The 22,490-nt window shown below is 51.6% G+C and overlaps 20 non-coding genes and 1 pseudogene across 20 annotated transcripts; all 21 read right to left on the reverse strand.

Annotated features, from left to right (window-relative positions):
* Positions 1-19: 19 nt before the first annotated feature.
* On the reverse strand, positions 20-183 carry LOC140992685 (U1 spliceosomal RNA). The gene has a single exon (XR_012178245.1). It is a non-coding gene; the product is annotated as a U1 spliceosomal RNA (small nuclear RNA).
* Positions 184-828: 645 nt separating this feature from the next.
* Positions 829-992, reverse strand: LOC140992801 (U1 spliceosomal RNA). Its single transcript, XR_012178349.1, has one exon. It is a non-coding gene; the product is annotated as a U1 spliceosomal RNA (small nuclear RNA).
* A 645-nt stretch (positions 993-1,637) lies between these two features.
* On the reverse strand, positions 1,638-1,801 carry LOC140992686 (U1 spliceosomal RNA). Its single transcript, XR_012178246.1, has one exon. It is a non-coding gene; the product is annotated as a U1 spliceosomal RNA (small nuclear RNA).
* Positions 1,802-2,446: 645 nt separating this feature from the next.
* LOC140992688 (U1 spliceosomal RNA) lies at positions 2,447-2,610 on the reverse strand. Its single transcript, XR_012178247.1, has one exon. It is a non-coding gene; the product is annotated as a U1 spliceosomal RNA (small nuclear RNA).
* Positions 2,611-3,255: 645 nt separating this feature from the next.
* Positions 3,256-3,419, reverse strand: LOC140992689 (U1 spliceosomal RNA). Its single transcript, XR_012178248.1, has one exon. It is a non-coding gene; the product is annotated as a U1 spliceosomal RNA (small nuclear RNA).
* A 645-nt stretch (positions 3,420-4,064) lies between these two features.
* On the reverse strand, positions 4,065-4,228 carry LOC140992690 (U1 spliceosomal RNA). The gene has a single exon (XR_012178249.1). It is a non-coding gene; the product is annotated as a U1 spliceosomal RNA (small nuclear RNA).
* Positions 4,229-4,873: 645 nt separating this feature from the next.
* LOC140992691 (U1 spliceosomal RNA) lies at positions 4,874-5,037 on the reverse strand. The gene has a single exon (XR_012178250.1). It is a non-coding gene; the product is annotated as a U1 spliceosomal RNA (small nuclear RNA).
* Positions 5,038-6,096: 1,059 nt separating this feature from the next.
* Positions 6,097-6,260, reverse strand: LOC140992693 (U1 spliceosomal RNA). Its single transcript, XR_012178252.1, has one exon. It is a non-coding gene; the product is annotated as a U1 spliceosomal RNA (small nuclear RNA).
* A 645-nt stretch (positions 6,261-6,905) lies between these two features.
* LOC140992694 (U1 spliceosomal RNA) lies at positions 6,906-7,069 on the reverse strand. The gene has a single exon (XR_012178253.1). It is a non-coding gene; the product is annotated as a U1 spliceosomal RNA (small nuclear RNA).
* Positions 7,070-7,714: 645 nt separating this feature from the next.
* On the reverse strand, positions 7,715-7,878 carry LOC140992695 (U1 spliceosomal RNA). Its single transcript, XR_012178254.1, has one exon. It is a non-coding gene; the product is annotated as a U1 spliceosomal RNA (small nuclear RNA).
* Positions 7,879-8,523: 645 nt separating this feature from the next.
* LOC140992696 (U1 spliceosomal RNA) lies at positions 8,524-8,687 on the reverse strand. The gene has a single exon (XR_012178255.1). It is a non-coding gene; the product is annotated as a U1 spliceosomal RNA (small nuclear RNA).
* Positions 8,688-9,332: 645 nt separating this feature from the next.
* On the reverse strand, positions 9,333-9,496 carry LOC140992793 (U1 spliceosomal RNA). The gene has a single exon (XR_012178342.1). It is a non-coding gene; the product is annotated as a U1 spliceosomal RNA (small nuclear RNA).
* Positions 9,497-10,141: 645 nt separating this feature from the next.
* On the reverse strand, positions 10,142-10,305 carry LOC140992697 (U1 spliceosomal RNA). Its single transcript, XR_012178256.1, has one exon. It is a non-coding gene; the product is annotated as a U1 spliceosomal RNA (small nuclear RNA).
* Positions 10,306-10,950: 645 nt separating this feature from the next.
* Positions 10,951-11,088, reverse strand: LOC140992804 (U1 spliceosomal RNA; annotated as a pseudogene).
* Positions 11,089-17,117: 6,029 nt separating this feature from the next.
* On the reverse strand, positions 17,118-17,281 carry LOC140992699 (U1 spliceosomal RNA). Its single transcript, XR_012178257.1, has one exon. It is a non-coding gene; the product is annotated as a U1 spliceosomal RNA (small nuclear RNA).
* Positions 17,282-17,926: 645 nt separating this feature from the next.
* On the reverse strand, positions 17,927-18,090 carry LOC140992700 (U1 spliceosomal RNA). The gene has a single exon (XR_012178258.1). It is a non-coding gene; the product is annotated as a U1 spliceosomal RNA (small nuclear RNA).
* Positions 18,091-18,735: 645 nt separating this feature from the next.
* LOC140992794 (U1 spliceosomal RNA) lies at positions 18,736-18,899 on the reverse strand. Its single transcript, XR_012178343.1, has one exon. It is a non-coding gene; the product is annotated as a U1 spliceosomal RNA (small nuclear RNA).
* Positions 18,900-19,544: 645 nt separating this feature from the next.
* Positions 19,545-19,708, reverse strand: LOC140992701 (U1 spliceosomal RNA). The gene has a single exon (XR_012178259.1). It is a non-coding gene; the product is annotated as a U1 spliceosomal RNA (small nuclear RNA).
* Positions 19,709-20,353: 645 nt separating this feature from the next.
* Positions 20,354-20,517, reverse strand: LOC140992702 (U1 spliceosomal RNA). The gene has a single exon (XR_012178260.1). It is a non-coding gene; the product is annotated as a U1 spliceosomal RNA (small nuclear RNA).
* Positions 20,518-21,162: 645 nt separating this feature from the next.
* On the reverse strand, positions 21,163-21,326 carry LOC140992703 (U1 spliceosomal RNA). The gene has a single exon (XR_012178261.1). It is a non-coding gene; the product is annotated as a U1 spliceosomal RNA (small nuclear RNA).
* A 645-nt stretch (positions 21,327-21,971) lies between these two features.
* Positions 21,972-22,135, reverse strand: LOC140992705 (U1 spliceosomal RNA). The gene has a single exon (XR_012178263.1). It is a non-coding gene; the product is annotated as a U1 spliceosomal RNA (small nuclear RNA).
* Positions 22,136-22,490: the final 355 nt, after the last annotated feature.

Genomic DNA, 22,490 nt, shown 5'->3' on the forward strand with positions numbered 1-22,490 from the left:
TTTTCTTCCACATTGTCATCAGGGGAGAGCGCGGACGCAGTCCCCCACTACCACAAATTATGCAGTCGAGATTCCCACATTTGGGGAATTCGCAGGGGTCAGCACAACCGGAGTGCAATGGCTGAGCCTCGCCCTGGGTGAACCACCTTCTTGATCATGGTATCTCCCCTGCCAGGTAAGTATGAGTTGGAACAGTCTGACACAGGATGGCCTTTCCCAGGCTCAGCCCCCTGGCTGACGGTGCCTCTTGGGGGATAATAGCAGAGTTAGGTGCCTTGGGCAATTTGCTCATCCTCATTGGGCACTAAAAGTTGCTGCAAATTCAAAAACACTGGTGCGACTTGACGAGGGGGGCTGGTCCACACATTGTGCCTGTTTTGTGTCCTTTTTCCAGCGATCCATCGCTCGGCAAAATAGAAAAATAACACTCCGTCAACGGCCACTTGGCATGATGTCTCCGCCCAGTCTGAATGCAACCAGAGACAATGTGCCGCACAAAAGCCTACCAGTAGGCATTCCAGCAATGGACGCGTCCAGACCACATTTCTTATGCAATGGCTCGCAGAGGAGGAGACGCAACAAGGTTTGTGCCGTCTCTAGCAGGCCACGCCCACTCTGCCCTTTTACCGGGAAAACGGGTAACCCGCACGCAACGCACTGCGACACAGCAGACGCCGGTGTACTGCAACGCTGTGACTTTCAGGACGGATTGAAACGGTAACACAAGGACCCCAAAGCAGCATTCAGAGGTTGAAGGTCGGCTTTCCGAGCTGCTCGGCAGAAAGCGCGGGAGACGAGCACTCACTTGTTTTTCTTCCACATTGTCATCAGGGGAGAGCGCGGACGCAGTCCCCCACTACCACAAATTATGCAGTCGAGATTCCCACATTTGGGGAATTCTCAGGGGTCAGCACAACCGGAGTGCAATGGCTGAGCCTCGCCCTGGGTGAACCACCTTCTTGATCATGGTATTTCCCCTGCCAGGTAAGTATGAGTTGGAACAGTCTGACACAGGATGGCCTTTCCCAGGCTCAGCCCCCTGGCTGACGGTGCCTCTTGGGGGATAATAGCAGAGTTAGGTGCCTTGGGCAATTTGCTCATCCTCATTGGGCACTAAAAGTTGCTGCAAATTCAAAAACACTGGTGCGACTTGACGAGGGTGGCTGGTCCACACATTGTGCCTGTTTTGTGTCCTTTTTCCAGCGATCCATCGCTCGGCAAAATAGAAAAATAACACTCCGTCAACGGCCACTTGGCATGATGTCTCCGCCCAGTCTGAATGCAACCAGAGACAATGTGCCGCACAAAAGCCTACCAGTAGGCATTCCAGCAATGGACGCGTCCAGACCACATTTCTTATGCAATGCCTCGCAGAGGAGGAGACGCAACAAGGTTTGTGCCGTCTCTAGCAGGCCACGCCCACTCTGCCCTTTAACCGGGAAAACGGGTAACCCGCACGCAACGCACTGCGACACAGCAGACGCCGGTGTACTGCAACGCTGTGACTTTCAGGACGGATTGAAACGGTAACACAAGGACCCCAAAGCAGCATTCAGAGGTTGAAGGTCGGCTTTCCGAGCTGCTCGGCAGAAAGCGCGGGAGACGAGCACTCACTTGTTTTTCTTCCACATTGTCATCAGGGGAGAGCGCGGACGCAGTCCCCCACTACCACAAATTATGCAGTCGAGATTCCCACATTTGGGGAATTCGCAGGGGTCAGCACAACCGGAGTGCAATGGCTGAGCCTCGCCCTGGGTGAACCACCTTCTTGATCATGGTATCTCCCCTGCCAGGTAAGTATGAGTTGGAACAGTCTGACACAGGATGGCCTTTCCCAGGCTCAGCCCCCTGGCTGACGGTGCCTCTTGGGGGATAATAGCAGAGTTAGGTGCCTTGGGCAATTTGCTCATCCTCATTGGGCACTAAAAGTTGCTGCAAATTCAAAAACACTGGTGCGACTTGACGAGGGTGGCTGGTCCACACATTGTGCCTGTTTTGTGTCCTTTTTCCAGCGATCCATCGCTCGGCAAAATAGAAAAATAACACTCCGTCAACGGCCACTTGGCATGATGTCTCCGCCCAGTCTGAATGCAACCAGAGACAATGTGCCGCACAAAAGCCTACCAGTAGGCATTCCAGCAATGGACGTGTCCAGACCACATTTCTTATGCAATGCCTCGCAGAGGAGGAGACGCAACAAGGTTTGTGCCGTCTCTAGCAGGCCACGCCCACTCTGCCCTTTTACCGGGAAAACGGGTAACCCGCACGCAACGCACTGCGACACAGCAGACGCCGGTGTACTGCAACGCTGTGACTTTCAGGACGGATTGAAACGGTAACACAAGGACCCCAAAGCAGCATTCAGAGGTTGAAGGTTGGCTTTCCGAGCTGCTCGGCAGAAAGCGCGGGAGACGAGCACTCACTTGTTTTTCTTCCACATTGTCATCAGGGGAGAGCGCGGACGCAGTCCCCCACTACCACAAATTATGCAGTCGAGATTCCCACATTTGGGGAATTCGCAGGGGTCAGCACAACCGGAGTGCAATGGCTGAGCCTCGCCCTGGGTGAACCACCTTCTTGATCATGGTATCTCCCCTGCCAGGTAAGTATGAGTTGGAACAGTCTGACACAGGATGGCCTTTCCCAGGCTCAGCCCCCTGGCTGACGGTGCCTCTTGGGGGATAATAGCAGAGTTAGGTGCCTTGGGCAATTTGCTCATCCTCATTGGGCACTAAAAGTTGCTGCAAATTCAAAAACACTGGTGCGACTTGACGAGGGGGGCTGGTCCACACATTGTGCCTGTTTTGTGTCCTTTTTCCAGCGATCCATCGCTCGGCAAAATAGAAAAATAACACTCCGTCAACGGCCACTTGGCATGATGTCTCCGCCCAGTCTGAATGCAACCAGAGACAATGTGCCGCACAAAAGCCTACCAGTAGGCATTCCAGCAATGGACGCGTCCAGACCACATTTCTTATGCAATGCCTCGCAGAGGAGGAGACGCAACAAGGTTTGTGCCGTCTCTAGCAGGCCACGCCCACTCTGCCCTTTTACCGGGAAAACGGGTAACCCGCACGCAACGCACTGCGACACAGCAGACGCCGGTGTACTGCAACGCTGTGACTTTCAGGACGGATTGAAACGGTAACACAAGGACCCCAAAGCAGCATTCAGAGGTTGAAGGTCGGCTTTCCGAGCTGCTCGGCAGAAAGCGCGGGAGACGAGCACTCACTTGTTTTTCTTCCACATTGTCATCAGGGGAGAGCGCGGACGCAGTCCCCCACTACCACAAATTATGCAGTCGAGATTCCCACATTTGGGGAATTCGCAGGGGTCAGCACAACCGGAGTGCAATGGCTGAGCCTCGCCCTGGGTGAACCACCTTCTTGATCATGGTATCTCCCCTGCCAGGTAAGTATGAGTTGGAACAGTCTGACACAGGATGGCCTTTCCCAGGCTCAGCCCCCTGGCTGACGGTGCCTCTGGGGGGATAATAGCAGAGTTAGGTGCCTTGGGCAATTTGCTCATCCTCATTGGGCACTAAAAGTTGCTGCAAATTCAAAAACACTGGTGCGACTTGACGAGGGTGGCTGGTCCACACATTGTGCCTGTTTTGTGTCCTTTTTCTAGCGATCCATCGCTCGGCAAAATAGAAAAATAACACTCCGTCAACGGCCACTTGGCATGATGTCTCCGCCCAGTCTGAATGCAACCAGAGACAATGTGCCGCACAAAAGCCTACCAGTAGGCATTCCAGCAATGGACGCGTCCAGACCACATTTCTTATGCAATGCCTCGCAGAGGAGGAGACGCAACAAGGTTTGTGCCGTCTCTAGCAGGCCACGCCCACTCTGCCCTTTTACCGGGAAAACGGGTAACCCGCACGCAACGCACTGTGACACAGCAGACGCCGGTGTACTGCAACGCTGTGACTTTCAGGACGGATTGAAACGGTAACACAAGGACCCCAAAGCAGCATTCAGAGGTTGAAGGTCGGCTTTCCGAGCTGCTCGGCAGAAAGCGCGGGAGACGAGCACTCACTTGTTTTTCTTCCACATTGTCATCAGGGGAGAGCGCGGACGCAGTCCCCCACTACCACAAATTATGCAGTCGAGATTCCCACATTTGGGGAATTCGCAGGGGTCAGCACAACCGGAGTGCAATGGCTGAGCCTCGCCCTGGGTGAACCACCTTCTTGATCATGGTATCTCCCCTGCCAGGTAAGTATGAGTTGGAACAGTCTGACACAGGATGGCCTTTCCCAGGCTCAGCCCCCTGGCTGACGGTGCCTCTGGGGGGATAATAGCAGAGTTAGGTGCCTTGGGCAATTTGCTCATCCTCATTGGGCACTAAAAGTTGCTGCAAATTCAAAAACACTGGTGCGACTTGACGAGGGTGGCTGGTCCACACATTGTGCCTGTTTTGTGTCCTTTTTCCAGCGATCCATCGCTCGGCAAAATAGAAAAATAACACTCCGTCAACGGCCACTTGGCATGATGTCTCCGCCCAGTCTGAATGCAACGAGAGACAATGTGCCGCACAAAAGCCTACCAGTAGGCATTCCAGCAATGGACGCGTCCAGACCACATTTCTTATGCAATGCCTCGCAGAGGAGGAGACGCAACAAGGTTTGTGCCGTCTCTAGCAGGCCACGCCCACTCTGCCCTTTTACCGGGAAAACGGGTAACCCGCACGCAACGCACTGCGACACAGCAGACGCCGGTGTACTGCAACGCTGTGACTTTCAGGACGGATTGAAACGGTAACACAAGGACCCCAAAGCAGCATTCAGAGGCTGAAGGTCGGCTTTCCGAGCTGCTCGGCAGAAAGCGCGGGAGACGAGCACTCACTTGTTTTTCTTCCACATTGTCATCAGGGGAGAGCGCGGACGCAGTCCCCCACTACCACAAATTATGCAGTCGAGATTCCCACATTTGGGGAATTCGCAGGGGTCAGCACAACCGGAGTGCAATGGCTGAGCCTCGCCCTGGGTGAACCACCTTCTTGATCATGGTATCTCCCCTGCCAGGTAAGTATGAGTTGGAACAGTCTGACACAGGATGGCCTTTCCCAGGCTCAGCCCCCTGGCTGACGGTGCCTCTGAGGGGATAATAGCAGAGTTAGGTGCCTTGGGCAATTTGCTCATCCTCATTGGGCACTAAAAGTTGCTGCAAATTCAAAAACACTGGTGCGACTTGACGAGGGTGGCTGGTCCACACATTGTGCCTGTTTTGTGTCCTTTTTCCAGCGATCCATCGCTCGGCAAAATAGAAAAATAACACTCCGTCAACGGCCACTTGGCATGATGTCTCCGCCCAGTCTGAATGCAACCAGAGACAATGTGCCGCACAAAAGCCTACCAGTAGGCATTCCAGCAATGGACGCGTCCAGACCACATTTCTTATGCAATGCCTCGCAGAGGAGGAGACGCAACAAGGTTTGTGCCGTCTCTAGCAGGCCACGCCCACTCTGCCCTTTTACCGGGAAAACGGGTAACCCGCACGCAACGCACTGCGACACAGCAGACGCCGGTGTACTGCAACGCTGTGACTTTCAGGACGGATTGAAACGGTAACACAAGGACCCCAAAGCAGCATTCAGAGGTTGAAGGTCGGCTTTCCGAGCTGCTCGGCAGAAAGCGCGGGAGACGAGCACTCACTTGTTTTTCTTCCACATTGTCATCAGACAAATAACACTCCGTCAACGGCCACTTGGCATGATGTCTCCGCCCAGTCTGAATGCAACCAGAGACAATGTGCCGCACAAAAGCCTACCAGTAGGCATTCCAGCAATGGACGCGTCCAGACCACATTTCTTATGCAATGCCTCGCAGAGGAGGAGACGCAACAAGGTTTGTGCCGTCTCTAGCAGGCCACGCCCACTCTGCCCTTTTACCGGGAAAACGGGTAACCCGCACGCAACGCACTGCGACACAGCAGACGCCGGTGTACTGCAACGCTGTGACTTTCAGGACGGATTGAAACGGTAACACAAGGACCCCAAAGCAGCATTCAGAGGTTGAAGGTCGGCTTTCCGAGCTGCTCGGCAGAAAGCGCGGGAGACGAGCACTCACTTGTTTTTCTTCCACATTGTCATCAGGGGAGAGCGCGGACGCAGTCCCCCACTACCACAAATTATGCAGTCGAGATTCCCACATTTGGGGAATTCGCAGGGGTCAGCACAACCGGAGTGCAATGGCTGAGCCTCGCCCTGGGTGAACCACCTTCTTGATCATGGTATCTCCCCTGCCAGGTAAGTATGAGTTGGAACAGTCTGACACAGGATGGCCTTTCCCAGGCTCAGCCCCCTGGCTGACGGTGCCTCTTGGGGGATAATAGCAGAGTTAGGTGCCTTGGGCAATTTGCTCATCCTCATTGGGCACTAAAAGTTGCTGCAAATTCAAAAACACTGGTGCGACTTGACGAGGGGGGCTGGTCCACACATTGTGCCTGTTTTGTGTCCTTTTTCCAGCGATCCATCGCTCGGCAAAATAGAAAAATAACACTCCGTCAACGGCCACTTGGCATGATGTCTCCGCCCAGTCTGAATGCAACCAGAGACAATGTGCCGCACAAAAGCCTACCAGTAGGCATTCCAGCAATGGACGCGTCCAGACCACATTTCTTATGCAATGCCTCGCAGAGGAGGAGACGCAACAAGGTTTGTGCCGTCTCTAGCAGGCCACGCCCACTCTGCCCTTTTACCGGGAAAACGGGTAACCCGCACGCAACGCACTGCGACACAGCAGACGCCGGTGTACTGCAACGCTGTGACTTTCAGGACGGATTGAAACGGTAACACAAGGACCCCAAAGCAGCATTCAGAGGTTGAAGGTCGGCTTTCCGAGCTGCTCGGCAGAAAGCGCGGGAGACGAGCACTCACTTGTTTTTCTTCCACATTGTCATCAGGGGAGAGCGCGGACGCAGTCCCCCACTACCACAAATTATGCAGTCGAGATTCCCACATTTGGGGAATTCGCAGGGGTCAGCACAACCGGAGTGCAATGGCTGAGCCTCGCCCTGGGTGAACCACCTTCTTGATCATGGTATCTCCCCTGCCAGGTAAGTATGAGTTGGAACAGTCTGACACAGGATGGCCTTTCACAGGCTCAGCCCCCTGGCTGACGGTGCCTCTTGGGGGATAATAGCAGAGTTAGGTGCCTTGGGCAATTTGCTCATCCTCATTGGGCACTAAAAGTTGCTGCAAATTCAAAAACACTGGTGCGACTTGACGAGGGTGGCTGGTCCACACATTGTGCCTGTTTTGTGTCCTTTTTCCAGCGATCCATCGCTCGGCAAAATAGAAAAATAACACTCCGTCAACGGCCACTTGGCATGATGTCTCCGCCCAGTCTGAATGCAACCAGAGACAATGTGCCGCACAAAAGCCTACCAGTAGGCATTCCAGCAATGGACGTGTCCAGACCACATTTCTTATGCAATGCCTCGCAGAGGAGGAGACGCAACAAGGTTTGTGCCGTCTCTAGCAGGCCACGCCCACTCTGCCCTTTTACCGGGAAAACGGGTAACCCGCACGCAACGCACTGCGACACAGCAGACGCCGGTGTACTGCAACGCTGTGACTTTCAGGACGGATTGAAACGGTAACACAAGGACCCCAAAGCAGCATTCAGAGGTTGAAGGTTGGCTTTCCGAGCTGCTCGGCAGAAAGCGCGCCAGACGAGCACTCACTTGTTTTTCTTCCACATTGTCATCAGGGGAGAGCGCGGACGCAGTCCCCCACTACCACAAATTATGCAGTCGAGATTCCCACATTTGGGGAATTCGCAGGGGTCAGCACAACCGGAGTGCAATGGCTGAGCCTCGCCCTGGGTGAACCACCTTCTTGATCATGGTATCTCCCCTGCCAGGTAAGTATGAGTTGGAACAGTCTGACACAGGATGGCCTTTCCCAGGCTCAGCCCCCTGGCTGACGGTGCCTCTTGGGGGATAATAGCAGAGTTAGGTGCCTTGGGCAATTTGCTCATCCTCATTGGGCACTAAAAGTTGCTGCAAATTCAAAAACACTGGTGCGACTTGACGAGGGTGGCTGGTCCACACATTGTGCCTGTTTTGTGTCCTTTTTCCAGCGATCCATCGCTCGGCAAAATAGAAAAATAACACTCCGTCAACGGCCACTTGGCATGATGTCTCCGCCCAGTCTGAATGCAACCAGAGACAATGTGCCGCACAAAAGCCTACCAGTAGGCATTCCAGCAATGGACGCGTCCAGACCACATTTCTTATGCAATGCCTCGCAGAGGAGGAGACGCAACAAGGTTTGTGCCGTCTCTAGCAGGCCACGCCCACTCTGCCCTTTTACCGGGAAAACGGGTAACCCGCACGCAACGCACTGCGACACAGCAGACGCCGGTGTACTGCAACGCTGTGACTTTCAGGACGGATTGAAACGGTAACACAAGGACCCCAAAGCAGCATTCAGAGGTTGAAGGTTGGCTTTCCGAGCTGCTCGGCAGAAAGCGCGGGAGACGAGCACTCATTTGTTTTTCTTCCACATTGTCATCAGGGGAGAGCGCGGACGCAGTCCCCCACTACCACAAATTATGCAGTCGAGATTCCCACATTTGGGGAATTCGCAGGGGTCAGCACAACCGGAGTGCAATGGCTGAGCCTCGCCCTGGGTGAACCACCTTCTTGATCATGGTATCTCCCCTGCCAGGTAAGTATGAGTTGGAACAGTCTGACACAGGATGGCCTTTCCCAGGCTCAGCCCCCTGGCTGACGGTGCCTCTGGGGGGATAATAGCAGCGTTAGGTGCCTTGGGCAATTTGCTCATCCTCATTGGGCACTAAAAGTTGCTGCAAATTCAAAAACACTGGTGCGACTTGACGAGGGTGGCTGGTCCACACATTGTGCCTGTTTTGTGTCCTTTTTCCAGCGATCCATCGCTCGGCAAAATAGAAAAATAACACTCCGTCAACGGCCACTTGGCATGATGTCTCCGCCCAGTCTGAATGCAACCAGAGACAATGTGCCGCACAAAAGCCTACCAGTAGGCATTCCAGCAATGGACGTGTCCAGACCACATTTCTTATGCAATGCCTCGCAGAGGAGGAGACGCAACAAGGTTTGTGCCGTCTCTAGCAGGCCACGCCCACTCTGCCCTTTTACCGGGAAAACGGGTAACCCGCACGCAACGCACTGCGACACAGCAGACGCCGGTGTACTGCAACGCTGTGACTTTCAGGACGGATTGAAACGGTAACACAAGGACCCCAAAGCAGCATTCAGAGGTTGAAGGTTGGCTTTCCGAGCTGCTCGGCAGAAAGCGCGCCAGACGAGCACTCACTTGTTTTTCTTCCACATTGTCATCAGGGGAGAGCGCGGACGCAGTCCCCCACTACCACAAATTATGCAGTCGAGATTCCCACATTTGGGGAATTCGCAGGGGTCAGCACAACCGGAGTGCAATGGCTGAGCCTCGCCCTGGGTGAACCACCTTCTTGATTATGGTATCTCCCCTGCCAGGTAAGTATGAGTTGGAACAGTCTGACACAGGATGGCCTTTCCCAGGCTCAGCCCCCTGGCTGACGGTGCCTCTTGGGGGATAATAGCAGAGTTAGGTGCCTTGGGCAATTTGCTCATCCTCATTGGGCACTAAAAGTTGCTGCAAATTCAAAAACACTGGTGCGACTTGACGAGGGGGGCTGGTCCACACATTGTGCCTGTTTTGTGTCCTTTTTCCAGCGATCCATCGCTCGGCAAAATAGAAAAATAACACTCCGTCAACGGCCACTTGGCATGATGTCTCCGCCCAGTCTGAATGCAACCAGAGACAATGTGCCGCACAAAAGCCTACCAGTAGGCATTCCAGCAATGGACGCGTCCAGACCACATTTCTTATGCAATGCCTCGCAGAGGAGGAGACGCAACAAGGTTTGTGCCGTCTCTAGCAGGCCACGCCCACTCTGCCCTTTTACCGGGAAAACGGGTAACCCGCACGCAACGCACTGCGACACAGCAGACGCCGGTGTACTGCAACGCTGTGACTTTCAGGACGGATTGAAACGGTAACACAAGGACCCCAAAGCAGCATTCAGAGGTTGAAGGTTGGCTTTCCGAGCTGCTCGGCAGAAAGCGCGGGAGACGAGCACTCATTTGTTTTTCTTCCACATTGTCATCAGGGGAGAGCGCGGACGCAGTCCCCCACTACCACAAATTATGCAGTCGAGATTCCCACATTTGGGGAATTCGCAGGGGTCAGCACAACCGGAGTGCAATGGCTGAGCCTCGCCCTGGGTGAACCACCTTCTTGATCATGGTATCTCCCCTGCCAGGTAAGTATGAGTTGGAACAGTCTGACACAGGATGGCCTTTCCCAGGCTCAGCCCCCTGGCTGACGGTGCCTCTTGGGGGATAATAGCAGAGTTAGGTGCCTTGGGCAATTTGCTCATCCTCATTGGGCACTAAAAGTTGCTGCAAATTCAAAAACACTGGTGCGACTTGACGAGGGGGGCTGGTCCACACATTGTGCCTGTTTTGTGTCCTTTTTCCAGCGATCCATCGCTCGGCAAAATAGAAAAATAACACTCCGTCAACGGCCACTTGGCATGATGTCTCCGCCCAGTCTGAATGCAACCAGAGACAATGTGCCGCACAAAAGCCTACCAGTAGGCATTCCAGCAATGGACGCGTCCAGACCACATTTCTTATGCAATGCCTCGCAGAGGAGGAGACGCAACAAGGTTTGTGCCGTCTCTAGCAGGCCACGCCCACTCTGCCCTTTTACCGGGAAAACGGGTAACCCGCACGCAACGCACTGCGACACAGCAGACGCCGGTGTACTGCAACGCTGTGACTTTCAGGACGGATTGAAACGGTAACACAAGGACCCCAAAGCAGCATTCAGAGGTTGAAGGTCGGCTTTCCGAGCTGCTCGGCAGAAAGCGCGGGAGACGAGCACTCACTTGTTTTTCTTCCACATTGTCATCAGGGGAGAGCGCGGACGCAGTCCCCCACTACCACAAATTATGCAGTCGAGATTCCCACATTTGGGGAATTCGCAGGGGTCAGCACAACCGGAGTGCAATGGCTGAGCCTCGCCCTGGGTGAACCACTTTTTCACTTTTTAGAAGCTTTTATTAATTTCAGTCAAAATTAGTTACAGACATACATAAATCACACAATTACAATTACCCAACACCAAGTAGATATTCTAATCAAATAAATAATAGTTACATTCAATAAACATTCCATTCAGCAGTTGTAACATCAAATAGATGTTCCATTCAGTTTCCTTAATTTTAAAAAAGATCCATTAAAGCAACAGGAATTTTGTCAGTTTTCCACCAATTTTTCATTTCTTGATCATTATACTTAATTCTATCCCTAATGATGTAGTCCCTGACACCTGTAATGCCAACCTTTGCCACAGAATCAGGTGAAATAGAGAGCTTTCTGAAGGCAGTTAGGTTTCTGCATTTCCAGATACCTTCTTTGACACAGTTGATGATTGCCCACCACCTTTCATTTCTGTCCTTTTCATCTGTCTCAATGTTTCCATATAAAACATCCATTTCATTAGGGGCTCTAAAAAGGTCTGTTAACCATGGTTTTACAATTTCCCACACTGCCCTTGAAACAGCGCATGACCAAAAGCAGTGAGCCACATCTTCACCATCATTACAATTTTTTTTGGACATTTAGCACTACGTGTGCATCGCCTTCTCAGCAAGAAGGCTCTTGTAGGGACACAATTTTGGGCTATCTTCCAGGCCAGGTCCTTATGTACATTGAACAAAAATGGTAAGTTTACATTTTTCCAAACTCTGATGCATTTGCTCTCAGGTAGGATACCTACCGGCACAAGGCTAGAGGTCGGGGGTGAAAGGCACCCCTCCACATCAACCCTATCTATTTTACCTACCACGGACCAATCTAACTTTGCTACTTTAAAGAGTGTTAATGCTCTCTCGTATAGAGCTGGTCTACTTTCAGCATTGGGCGTACAAAGAGAAACCCTTTTACCCTTCCCTCTATACATCATGCGGCCTACCCAAAACTTGGCAAAATGAAACCAGAGACTGGTATTGCTCTCTGTAAAAACAGCATTCAAAATTGGTGTCAAAAAAAGGGCATCAAATTTGGCCCCCAACTCAGGTACAGCTTTCCCTCCTTTAACCAGAGGTTTGTACATGATGTCTCTTTTGACATGTTCTTGTTGGGAGCTCCAAATGAATTGAAACATGATGCGTCTCAAAGAGGTCAGGAATGTCTTGGGAGCTGGCAGAGTGGCCGCCAGAAAGGTCAAAGAGGCCAGAACCTCAGCCTTAATCACCAAAATTTTGCCAGTGAATGTTAGATCCCTCTGCTCCCACTGAAGCAATTTTCCTTTGATAGCTGGTAGTCTTGCTTCCCAATTTATTATTTCCATTCCCTTCCCAATTTCCACTCCCAAAATTTTTACTCTCTCTTCTTTTTCAACTAACCCTAAATCAGGCTTTCTTTCTGGCCAATTAAGGTAGAGGATCTCACTCTTGGCCCGGTTCAGTTTGGCCCCAGATGCTTGAGAAAATTGCTCACTCCACTGGAGGGCTTTAACCATTGAATTATTGCTGGTACAAAGGATTGTCAAGTCATCCATATACAGGGACATTTTAGCCTCCTTTCCATTACTACCAGGGACAGGAAGGCCCCGAATATCAGTGTCATGTTTTATCCCACAGGCCAGAGGCTCCATGGCTAGTACAAACAGGCTGACTGATAGCGGGCATCCCTGTCTGACCCCTGCCTGGATCTTAATAGGTTCACTGAAGTGGCCATTAATGTTTACTCTACTAGAGCAATCAAAGTACAGTAAATTAATCCATGCCCTCAACTGTGGGCCGAACCCAAACCTCACCAGTGCTTCTTTGAGATACTCATGGCTTATTCTATCAAAGGCTTTTTCTAAATCCAGGCCAGCAATACATAGGGGTACATTGCGATCTAAAGCATACAAGTATGAATCTCTTATTAAAGCAAGGTTATCACTCATGGAGCGACCTGGAACCACACAGGTCTGCTCGACCCCAACCAACCTCTCTATCACCTCTTGTAGGCGAAGAAAGATTGCTTTTGCTAGAATCTTACGATCAACACCAAGGAGTGTAAGGGGGCGCCAGTTTTTAAGATCTTTTTTTTCACCTTTCTTGTATAGAAGGGAAATGGTACCTTCCTTTAGGGATGGTGGTAACGACCCTAATTGGAGGCTCTCATTGTACATCTCCAAAAGAGGGGCCTTTAACTCTGCCCAGAAGGTAGTATAAAATTCTTTTGGCAACCCATCTGCCCCAGGGGCCTTGTTATTTTGCATGCTTTCTACTGCTTTGGTGAGTTCACTCAGAGATATTTTACTGTCAAGCTTCCCTTTAAATTCGTTAATATTTTTATCTACTTTAGAAAGAAGGTTTTCTAAAGCTGTCTTATCTAAATCTTCACTTTTGTAAAGATCAGAGTAGAAGGAGTGTACACAACTTAGTATCTCATGTATTTCAGTTTTTTCTTGTCCCTCTTTATTCTTTAATCCTTCTATAAAGTTTTTAGGCCTAGCTAATTTCCTAAAAAAGTATCTAGAGCATTTTTCATTGTTTTCCATGTGGTGGACTCGGCTACGAATCAGTAGCCCCCGACTGGCCGCCGTGGAGAGGCGTAACATCTCTCTCTTCAATTGAGCTATATCCTCTGCAACATCTAGCCCGGCATAAGCCATTATATAAAATCTCTGCAGCTTTGCCTGATATTTCTGGAGCTTCAGACGTCTCTTTTTAGCAGTTCGTTTACCCACCTCTATGAAAAAAGTTTTTGCCCTAATCTTGACTTCTTCCCACCATTCCCCCACAGAGTTGAAGGAGGGCTTAAGAGAGAGCCATTGGTTAAGCTTCACCTTAAAATCATTGACCACCTTTGCATCTTGTAGTAGGGAAATATTCAGCTTCCATGAACCTCTACCTTTTTTGATGTTTTCTTTAAACATGAGAGAACATTCAATTTTATGATGGTCAGAGAAAAAAACTGGCGTGACTGCTGCATCTACAACCTGCAGCCCCCTTGATGTCAACAGAAAGTCTATTCTGGAATGGGTTCTGCCGTTGGACCAGGTATACCCAGGTAAACTCGGATTTTTTAAGCGGTAAACATCTATCAGTCTAAAATCTTTAATAATGTTTTTTAGGATTTCAGAACTGGAGTCCAGCCTTACTGTGGAGGTGGTTAACTTTTCTTTTTTGCTTACCAAGCAGTTGAAATCGCCACCCAGAATGACCTCTCTGTTACACAACAAAAGGGGTTGTAATTCTTTGAGCACTGTTAACCGTTCTCGGAGCTCAACAGGGCAATACACATTGATTACTCTTAACTTAGCGTTAAACAGTGAAACATCAACACATAGAATTCTCCCATCTATCACACGTTGTACCTTCTGGATGATAAAATCATGCCCTCTAAATAATACTGCAACCCCTGAAGATCTGTTTTTGTTGTCGCCTGACCATACTGATGGGCCGTGGCTCCATCTCTCCTCGAAGACCTTGTAATTCTCTCTATAGGATACATTACATTCTTGAAGTAGGAAGATGTCATTACCCTCTGAGTGTAGAAAAGTGAAGGCTGATGAGCACTTTACTGGGTCATTTAGTCCTCTAGTATTGAGGGATGCTATAGAGAGAGGAGCCATAGAAGTGCAGTTCAAAGGGGTGAAGAGGGTTAGTTCAGTGACAACTATGTAACATCTACTTTTTCTTAATTATCTTCTTTTTCTTTGGTTTCACATCTCTTTCCACCTTTCTTGACATGTCTTTTATCTGTGTTGTAGATGTAAAAGCAACTACAACATCTTGCTCAAGAAAGGGGTTTGATGTGGGGGAGGAAACGGGCCAGTTGGAATGAGGTAACACAGAAGAGGTCGAGGGGGAGGATTCACCTGATGGGGGGGACTCATTTACCCGTTTTCTTGAAGGAGAGTCCACTGTGTCTGGTACCAAGGTGGTGGCAATGGGAAGGGGCAAAGAGGTCAGTAAGGACTGGGAGGCATCTTCAGCCCGTTCCATGGAGGTCTGGGAGCTGGGATCTGGCACTGATGCAAGGTTGACTGTAGATGTTGACCTCGGGCGCTGGCCATCCAATGATGAGGAGGCAGATGAGTCTGGTCCCTGATGGATGGTGATGATTGGCAGCAGGGATGTTGAGCCCTCAACTTCCTCGAAGAGAGAATTGGCCGTTGGTTCTTGTTTCAAGGTAGCTGCATGAGGAGAGATGCTAGCCAGCAGGTTGTCCAGACGGTTCCCTGCCTCCTGTAGAGTCATCGGTGTCAACTCTGTCCTTGAGCTGGAGCCAGGTTCGGGAGGATGGTCTGCTTGATGGAAAGCAGTGAGGTCCATTGTGGAGGCAGGGGAGTTGAACGCTTCGTCGTCATTCTCTAATAGCCCAGCGCTCCAGTCCAAGACTCGTGTTCCCTCTTGTACCTCCTCCTCCAGGTCCAACACCGGTTCTTCACTTGGCTGTTGGAGTGCAGGGCCAGATGGCTGTCGCACTGGGCTTGTATGTTGAGAGGGCGCCTGATTGTTGCCAGAGTTTTCAGCAATGTGGTCTTGGCCTAAAGAAACAATTGATCTTACTGTGGACAGTTTCAGCCGGTTGGAGTATGCTTGAGGGCAGTCTTTAAAGCGATGTTGGGCTGAGGCACAGAGATTGCATTTTACAGGGGTTGGACATTGGGCTGTTGTATGGTCGAATGCTTTGCAGTTCCTGCAGATGTCCACCGTACATGCAGCAGCCAGATGTTCTAGGCTGCCGCATTTACGACATTCTTTTGGCTGACCAGAGTAGAACACAGACCCTCTGAAGGCTCCCAACTGGATGGTGCTTGGGAGATGCTGGAGGACCCCCTGTCGCCTTATGAGACGCACTTGAAATCGTCTGGTGCCTGTCTTGATTCCATCTATGTCAACAACTTCCATGGCATGAATCACCTCACAGTACCGAGCCATCCATGTCCAAACATCCTGGTTCCTGACTCTCTCAGAGAAAATCATTACATGTACTGTTTTCAGGTCTCTCTCTGCCAAAGGTGACATAATAATGTTCTTGAAGCTTGTTGTTGACTTTTTCTTGATTTCAAACTTTTCCAGGCAACTTTCGTAGTATCGTGTTGTTGTAAATATCACCTCAAAGATCTTCTTACCCGGAAATGCAAAAACGTAGTCAAGCTGGTTGGTGGAAATGCCAAGTTCTTTTTGCAAAATCTGTCTGCTGAATTGCAGCCGGTCCATCTGAAGATCTTCCAGAAGGTCGAAGCGGACAGCATTCCTGCGGTTGGCTTGATTGTTTCCTAACGCCATGCTGGTCCTCTGGCCAGAAAGGAGCCGGTATGATATAGCCGCCGACGCTATTTACTTTATTGTGCCCCATACACCGCTCGACAACAATAGAGTCAGTTGATCCTTGATCATGGTATCTCCCCTGCCAGGTAAGTATGAGTTGGAACAGTCTGACACAGGATGGCCTTTCCCAGGCTCAGCCCCCTGGCTGACGGTGCCTCTTGGGGGATAATAGCAGAGTTAGGTGCCTTGGGCAATTTGCTCATCCTCATTGGGCACTAAAAGTTGCTGCAAATTCAAAAACACTGGTGCGACTTGACGAGGGTGGCTGGTCCACACATTGTGCCTGTTTTGTGTCCTTTTTCCAGCGATCCATCGCTCGGCAAAATAGAAAAATAACACTCCGTCAACGGCCACTTGGCATGATGTCTCCGCCCAGTCTGAATGCAACCAGAGACAATGTGCCGCACAAAAGCCTACCAGTAGGCATTCCAGCAATGGACGTGTCCAGACCACATTTCTTATGCAATGCCTCGCAGAGGAGGAGACGCAACAAGGTTTGTGCCGTCTCTAGCAGGCCACGCCCACTCTGCCCTTTTACCGGGAAAACGGGTAACCCGCACGCAACGCACTGCGACACAGCAGACGCCGGTGTACTGCAACGCTGTGACTTTCAGGACGGATTGAAACGGTAACACAAGGACCCCAAAGCAGCATTCAGAGGTTGAAGGTTGGCTTTCCGAGCTGCTCGGCAGAAAGCGCGCCAGACGAGCACTCACTTGTTTTTCTTCCACATTGTCATCAGGGGAGAGCGCGGACGCAGTCCCCCACTACCACAAATTATGCAGTCGAGATTCCCACATTTGGGGAATTCGCAGGGGTCAGCACAACCGGAGTGCAATGGCTGAGCCTCGCCCTGGGTGAACCACCTTCTTGATCATGGTATCTCCCCTGCCAGGTAAGTATGAGTTGGAACAGTCTGACACAGGATGGCCTTTCCCAGGCTCAGCCCCCTGGCTGACGGTGCCTCTTGGGGGATAATAGCAGAGTTAGGTGCCTTGGGCAATTTGCTCATCCTCATTGGGCACTAAAAGTTGCTGCAAATTCAAAAACACTGGTGCGACTTGACGAGGGTGGCTGGTCCACACATTGTGCCTGTTTTGTGTCCTTTTTCCAGCGATCCATCGCTCGGCAAAATAGAAAAATAACACTCCGTCAACGGCCACTTGGCATGATGTCTCCGCCCAGTCTGAATGCAACCAGAGACAATGTGCCGCACAAAAGCCTACCAGTAGGCATTCCAGCAATGGACGCGTCCAGACCACATTTCTTATGCAATGCCTCGCAGAGGAGGAGACGCAACAAGGTTTGTGCCGTCTCTAGCAGGCCACGCCCACTCTGCCCTTTTACCGGGAAAACGGGTAACCCGCACGCAACGCACTGCGACACAGCAGACGCCGGTGTACTGCAACGCTGTGACTTTCAGGACGGATTGAAACGGTAACACAAGGACCCCAAAGCAGCATTCAGAGGTTGAAGGTTGGCTTTCCGAGCTGCTCGGCAGAAAGCGCGGGAGACGAGCACTCATTTGTTTTTCTTCCACATTGTCATCAGGGGAGAGCGCGGACGCAGTCCCCCACTACCACAAATTATGCAGTCGAGATTCCCACATTTGGGGAATTCGCAGGGGTCAGCACAACCGGAGTGCAATGGCTGAGCCTCGCCCTGGGTGAACCACCTTCTTGATCATGGTATCTCCCCTGCCAGGTAAGTATGAGTTGGAACAGTCTGACACAGGATGGCCTTTCCCAGGCTCAGCCCCCTGGCTGACGGTGCCTCTGGGGGGATAATAGCAGAGTTAGGTGCCTTGGGCAATTTGCTCATCCTCATTGGGCACTAAAAGTTGCTGCAAATTCAAAAACACTGGTGCGACTTGACGAGGGTGGCTGGTCCACACATTGTGCCTGTTTTGTGTCCTTTTTCCAGCGATCCATCGCTCGGCAAAATAGAAAAATAACACTCCGTCAACGGCCACTTGGCATGATGTCTCCGCCCAGTCTGAATGCAACCAGAGACAATGTGCCGCACAAAAGCCTACCAGTAGGCATTCCAGCAATGGACGTGTCCAGACCACATTTCTTATGCAATGCCTCGCAGAGGAGGAGACGCAACAAGGTTTGTGCCGTCTCTAGCAGGCCACGCCCACTCTGCCCTTTTACCGGGAAAACGGGTAACCCGCACGCAACGCACTGCGACACAGCAGACGCCGGTGTACTGCAACGCTGTGACTTTCAGGACGGATTGAAACGGTAACACAAGGACCCCAAAGCAGCATTCAGAGGTTGAAGGTTGGCTTTCCGAGCTGCTCGGCAGAAAGCGCGCCAGACGAGCACTCACTTGTTTTTCTTCCACATTGTCATCAGGGGAGAGCGCGGACGCAGTCCCCCACTACCACAAATTATGCAGTCGAGATTCCCACATTTGGGGAATTCGCAGGGGTCAGCACAACCGGAGTGCAATGGCTGAGCCTCGCCCTGGGTGAACCACCTTCTTGATTATGGTATCTCCCCTGCCAGGTAAGTATGAGTTGGAACAGTCTGACACAGGATGGCCTTTCCCAGGCTCAGCCCCCTGGCTGACGGTGCCTCTTGGGGGATAATAGCAGAGTTAGGTGCCTTGGGCAATTTGCTCATCCTCATTGGGCACTAAAAGTTGCTGCAAATTCAAAAACACTGGTGCGACTTGACGAGGGGGGCTGGTCCACACATTGTGCCTGTTTTGTGTCCTTTTTCCAGCGATCCATCGCTCGGCAAAATAGAAAAATAACACTCCGTCAACGGCCACTTGGCATGATGTCTCCGCCCAGTCTGAATGCAACCAGAGACAATGTGCCGCACAAAAGCCTACCAGTAGGCATTCCAGCAATGGACGCGTCCAGACCACATTTCTTATGCAATGCCTCGCAGAGGAGGAGACGCAACAAGGTTTGTGCCGTCTCTAGCAGGCCACGCCCACTCTGCCCTTTTACCGGGAAAACGGGTAACCCGCACGCAACGCACTGCGACACAGCAGACGCCGGTGTACTGCAACGCTGTGACTTTCAGGACGGATTGAAACGGTAACACAAGGACCCCAAAGCAGCATTCAGAGGTTGAAGGTTGGCTTTCCGAGCTGCTCGGCAGAAAGCGCGGGAGACGAGCACTCATTTGTTTTTCTTCCACATTGTCATCAGGGGAGAGCGCGGACGCAGTCCCCCACTACCACAAATTATGCAGTCGAGATTCCCACATTTGGGGAATTCGCAGGGGTCAGCACAACCGGAGTGCAATGGCTGAGCCTCGCCCTGGGTGAACCACCTTCTTGATCATGGTATCTCCCCTGCCAGGTAAGTATGAGTTGGAACAGTCTGACACAGGATGGCCTTTCCCAGGCTCAGCCCCCTGGCTGACGGTGCCTCTGGGGGGATAATAGCAGAGTTAGGTGCCTTGGGCAATTTGCTCATCCTCATTGGGCACTAAAAGTTGCTGCAAATTCAAAAACACTGGTGCGACTTGACGAGGGTGGCTGGTCCACACATTGTGCCTGTTTTGTGTCCTTTTTCCAGCGATCCATCGCTCGGCAAAATAGAAAAATAACACTCCGTCAACGGCCACTTGGCATGATGTCTCCGCCCAGTCTGAATGCAACCAGAGACAATGTGCCGCACAAAAGCCTACCAGTAGGCATTCCAGCAATGGACGTGTCCAGACCACATTTCTTATGCAATGCCTCGCAGAGGAGGAGACGCAACAAGGTTTGTGCCGTCTCTAGCAGGCCACGCCCACTCTGCCCTTTTACCGGGAAAACGGGTAACCCGCACGCAACGCACTGCGACACAGCAGACGTTGGTGTACTGCAACGCTGTGACTTTCAGGACGGATTGAAACGGTAACACAAGGACCCCAAAGCAGCATTCAGAGGTTGAAGGTTGGCTTTCCGAGCTGCTCGGCAGAAAGCGCGGGAGACGAACACTCACTTGTTTTTCTTCCACATTGTCATCAGGGGAGAGCGCGGACGCAGTCCCCCACTACCACAAATTATGCAGTCGAGATTCCCACATTTGGGGAATTCGCAGGGGTCAGCACAACCGGAGTGCAATGGCTGAGCCTCGCCCTGGGTGAACCACCTTCTTGATCATGGTATCTCCCCTGCCAGGTAAGTATGAGTTGGAACAGTCTGACACAGGATGGCCTTTCCCAGGCTCAGCCCCCTGGCTGACGGTGCCTCTGGGGGGATAATAGCAGAGTTAGGTGCCTTGGGCAATTTGCTCATCCTCATTGGGCACTAAAAGTTGCTGCAAATTCAAAAACACTGGTGCGACTTGACGAGGGTGGCTGGTCCACACATTGTGCCTGTTTTGTGTCCTTTTTCCAGCGATCCATCGCTCGGCAAAATAGAAAAATAACACTCCGTCAACGGCCACTTGGCATGATGTCTCCGCCCAGTCTGAATGCAACCAGAGACAATGTGCCGCACAAAAGCCTACCAGTAGGCATTCCAGCAATGGACGCGTCCAGACCACATTTCTTATGCAATGCCTCGCAGAGGAGGAGACGCAACAAGGTTTGTGCCGTCTCTAGCAGGCCACGCCCACTCTGCCCTTTTACCGGGAAAACGGGTAACCCGCACGCAACGCACTGCGACACAGCAGACGCCGGTGTACTGCAACGCTGTGACTTTCAGGACGGATTGAAACGGTAACACAAGGACCCCAAAGCAGCATTCAGAGGTTGAAGGTCGGCTTTCCGAGCTGCTCGGCAGAAAGCGCGGGAGACGAGCACTCACTTGTTTTTCTTCCACATTGTCATCAGGGGAGAGCGCGGACGCAGTCCCCCACTACCACAAATTATGCAGTCGAGATTCCCACATTTGGGGAATTCGCAGGGGTCAGCACAACCGGAGTGCAATGGCTGAGCCTCGCCCTGGGTGAACCACCTTCTTGATCATGGTATCTCCCCTGCCAGGTAAGTATGAGTTGGAACAGTCTGACACAGGATGGCCTTTCCCAGGCTCAGCCCCCTGGCTGACGGTGCCTCTGTGGGGATAATAGCAGAGTTAGGTGCCTTGGGCAATTTGCTCATCCTCATTGGGCACTAAAAGTTGCTGCAAATTCAAAAACACTGGTGCGACTTGACGAGGGTGGCTGGTCCACACATTGTGCCTGTTTTGTGTCCTTTTTCCAGCGATCCATCGCTCGGCAAAATAGAAAAATAACACTCCGTCAACGGCCACTTGGCATGATGTCTCCGCCCAGTCTGAATGCAACCAGAGACAATGTGCCGCACAAAAGCCTACCAGTAGGCATTCCAGCAATGGACGCGTCCAGACCACATTTCTTATGCAATGCCTCGCAGAGGAGGAGACGCAACAAGGTTTGTGCCGTCTCTAGCAGGCCACGCCCACTCTGCCCTTTTACCGGGAAAACGGGTAACCCGCACGCAACGCACTGCGACACAGCAGACGCCGGTGTACTGCAACGCTGTGACTTTCAGGACGGATTGAAACGGTAACACAAGGACCCCAAAGCAGCATTCAGAGGTTGAAGGTCGGCTTTCCGAGCTGCTCGGCAGAAAGCGCGGGAGACGAGCACTCACTTGTTTTTCTTCCACATTGTCATCAGGGGAGAGCGCGGACGCAGTCCCCCACTACCACAAATTATGCAGTCGAGATTCCCACATTTGGGGAATTCGCAGGGGTCAGCACAACCGGAGTGCAATGGCTGAGCCTCGCCCTGGGTGAACCACCTTCTTGATCATGGTATCTCCCCTGCCAGGTAAGTATGAGTTGGAACAGTCTGACACAGGATGGCCTTTCCCAGGCTCAGCCCCCTGGCTGACGGTGCCTCTGTGGGGATAATAGCAGAGTTAGGTGCCTTGGGCAATTTGCTCATCCTCATTGGGCACTAAAAGTTGCTGCAAATTCAAAACCACTGGTGCGACTTGACGAGGGTGGCTGGTCCACACATTGTGCCTGTTTTGTGTCCTTTTTCCAGCGATCCATCGCTCGGCAAAATAGAAAAATAACACTCCGTCAACGGCCACTTGGCATGATGTCTCCGCCCAGTCTGAATGCAACCAGAGACGATGTGCCGCACAAAAGCCTACCAGTAGGCATTCCAGCAATGGACGCGTCCAGA

This window comes from Pagrus major, chromosome 24 (assembly GCF_040436345.1).
Source record: "Pagrus major chromosome 24, Pma_NU_1.0".
Classification (NCBI taxonomy): domain Eukaryota; kingdom Metazoa; phylum Chordata; class Actinopteri; order Spariformes; family Sparidae; genus Pagrus; species Pagrus major.